The sequence below is a fragment of the Zalophus californianus genome, chromosome 15 (genome assembly GCF_009762305.2).
Source record: "Zalophus californianus isolate mZalCal1 chromosome 15, mZalCal1.pri.v2, whole genome shotgun sequence".
Taxonomy (NCBI): Eukaryota; Metazoa; Chordata; class Mammalia; order Carnivora; family Otariidae; genus Zalophus; species Zalophus californianus.
Window position 1 is genome coordinate 47,530,097 of NC_045609.1, and position 3,675 is coordinate 47,533,771.

Below are 3,675 nucleotides of genomic sequence, written 5' to 3' on the forward strand. Positions count from 1 at the left end.
CCTGAGTGGCTTCTGGGCTCCCTGTGGTCACTAGGATCCTGGCTTTATTCTGTGACCTCATCAATGACACTGGCCTGTTCTGTGACCCAGGGCAAGGACTCAGACCCAGGCTGGAGGCCGGGAGAGGCTTCCCATCAGGATCTCATTTCCCCATGGAGGTCTTTCCTGCCTTGCTTATTGTCAGGAACACAAACACAAAACACAAACACACACACATATAAACACTTGTACACACAGAGAGACACAAACACATAAACATACCCACAAAGACGCTTATACATATATAAGCACACACATCCTCACGCTGACACATAATCACTCAGATACATGTACACTCAAACATACATAAACACACACATTTAAACACACAGACACATCCATATACATTCATACACATACAAACTAACACACACATACACCCAGATTCACACACATATTCACCTAACAACACACATATGTTCACACATGCATATGCACTAGTTCACACCACATTCACTTAACTACACACATGTTCACATACACACTGTCATCACCGAACATCAGAATGGGCCGACCTCATACTGAGGAAATAGCAGATGACTGAAAATCTTACCTCCTCCTCAGTTTCCCACCCCTGCCTCATTTAGACCTCTTGGCCCTCCATGGCCTAGGTGCCCAGGCGCCAGGGACACCCCACCTCAGGAGCTTTGCAGTTGCCCTTCTACCGGGCACACCCTCCTCTAGGTTGTGGTGGCTCACTCTCTCAGTCCAGTCTACTGAAACAGCACCTGTCCGCCCTCCATCTCTCGCCCTTACCCTGCTTTAGTTTTTGCCCTCAGGCACTTTCACGTATTTGCACATATGCATAATGGGTTTATCTGTATTCATCTCTGTTCTTAAAGGTAAGCTCCATGAGGAAGAGAGTCCATTCAATTTTCCTCTGTCACATCCCTAGCATCCAGAATAATGTTTGACACACGAACGAGCTTTCTAGAAATAATCGTCAAATCAATGAATAACCAAACAACACACTGGAGCTGCTGATGGTATTTGCCAAGGACACGCTGACCTAGCAGAGCTGCCTTCTCTCCGCATCTCGATTCTCTGCTGCCCCGAGGCAGGATGGTTCTCACCCCATGACTCTGGGCCCCCTCCATTCTCCACCTGTGCAAACCTCAGTCCAGATACAGTCACTCTGGGGCACGCCTTCCCATCTGCCACCTCTCTGCTCCTGGAGGTTCTCATGTTGGAACATACTTCGTCCAAAATATTTCTCTCCATTACCCTCCCACCTCTGCTCAGCGTCACCAACTCTATTCCTCAGCATCCCCAAATCTAAACAGCTCAAAAAAGTAATGGATTGTAAATAATCCCTATATCCCAAAAGTAACCCCAACACCACCCACACAGCCAGCACCTAGGAAAGGCCACTGCGTGAAGGAGAACAGCACAGAGCTTTATAGAGTGATGAGAAGTCACACTTGCACCTACAAAGAGACAATGTTCCCTGGTGGAAAGAGGAAATACTGTAATTGTGCTCTCTCTTACCAAGTAAATCCAGAGGCTTGCCTTATAAAAATAAGGGGGTACCAGCACAAAAAAATAAGTAGATCAATGGAAGATAAAAGTAGTCCAGAAAAAGATCACATTATATATTTGAATTTTCCTAAGATTTTATTTATTTATTAAAGAGAGAGAGCATGCATGAGCAGGGGGAGGGGCAGAAGGAGAAGGAGAGAGAGAATCTCCAGCAGACTCTCCCTGCTGAGCTTGGAGCTCAACCTGGGGCTCGATCCCATGACCCTGAGATCATGACTTGAGCCAAAATCAAGAGTGGGACTCTTAACCGACTGGGCCACCCAAGCACCCCTATATATTTGAATTTTAAGAGATAAAGCAAAAAACAAAAGCCAGGGAGGAAAAGAAGACTCAGTCAATAAGTGATGCTGAAAATTTTTATTTGCTATTTTTTTTTTAAACCACCATCAGTCTCACCTCATACAAAACAACTAGGAATATTTTCATATGGTGCTAGGGTTGTGTTTTAATTAAAAGTGTGTAGAAAGAAAATATAAGTTAACACCCTAATTATAGGGTGGTTTTTCTGAACTTAAATCATATCAGTCATCACAAGCATCGGGAATCCTTGTCATCTTTTTTTATCTTCATCGCTTAAAAAAAACCTCATTGTTTCAATTTGCATTTCTCTGCTTTTTAGTGAAACTGCAATGAACAGCTCAGAGAAGGAAATGAACAAGCAATTCCCAGGAGAAAGAATGCAGATGGCTGAGAAACAGATGAGATGTTCAGCCCAACTCAACCTAACTATAATGAGGAAACTACAAATTAAAAACACATGATGTGCAGTGTATTGCGTTTGCCCCTAAGACAGGCAAGAATGAAAAAGACTGACAGTTCTCTGGGATAGTGAGGGTGTAAGGAAGTGAACACTCTTATACTCTCCTGCTAACAGTGTACCTGCCTTTCTCCAAGGAAAGTGGATAGCATCCATTGCAATTAAAAGTGGCTGTGTTCTTTCACTCAGCCTTTTACTCATCCATCTCTTTCCTGGGAAACGTTCGCATTTTGTGCTATGTGCTTGAAATAATAACTAGAGAAATATTTACTGCGGTATTATTTATAAGAGAAAAGGAAACATTTCAAAGATCCATCAAAAGAAAAAAAAAATAGTCACATAAATTACACCATAACCAAACTGTGGAATACTATACTACAATAAAAAAGAGAGATCTACATGTGCTAATAAGTGAATTCATGTGAAGTGCAAAAAACAAAATGCAAAGAATTCCACTTACGTGAAAATTAAACATGCCACCCTCTCCCACAAAAGCTCCAAACCAAGTCTTTGTTGTCTATGCATGCAAAGGCATAGAGGACATCTGAAGATAATCACATGCCCCTGGGAATGGTGGTGACCTTGGGAAGAGGAAGAGAGATTAGATGGGGCTGTAGGAGATTATATTTTCCAGGGAAGGCCACTCCTCTGGTGTATCTCCCATCCCACATGCTCTTCTTACCATGTGAAGTCAACACTGCTCCATGGAGAGAGGGGCTCCCTCTTCCGGAAGGAGGGTGGACTTTGTAGCCACCCCCACCAATAGGAGGCAGGGAGTGATGCTTCCAGACTTTCAAGGCTGGATCATAAAAGACAATAGGAATTCCTCTTGGTTCTCTCTCTGTGTCTCTCTGTTTCTCTTTCTACTTTCCTTTGGACTCAGCCACCATGTTGTGAGGAAGCCCAGGCCACATGGAGGTGTTCCAGCCAACAGCCCTGACAAAGGTGCCAACCAACTAACAATGTGTGAGTGATTGAATCTTTGGATGATTCTGCCCTCTAGCCTTTAGAATTTTCCAGCTGGGTCCCCACACACCTCAGAGCAGACGCTAGCCATCCCCTCCGAATCCAGCCATCAGCCCTGCTTAAATTCCTGACCCTCAGAAATGGTGAGCATCCAACATCGCTCGGCATCAGGGAAATCCAAATCAAAACCTCAATGAGATACCACCTCACACCCGTCAGAATGGCTAAAATTAACAAGTCAGGAAACGACAGATATTGGCGGGGATGTGGAGAAAGGGGAACCCTCCTACACTGTTGGTGGGAATGCAAGCTGGTGCAACCCCTCTGGAAAACAGTATGGAGGTTCCTGAAACAGTTGAAATTAGAGCTACCGT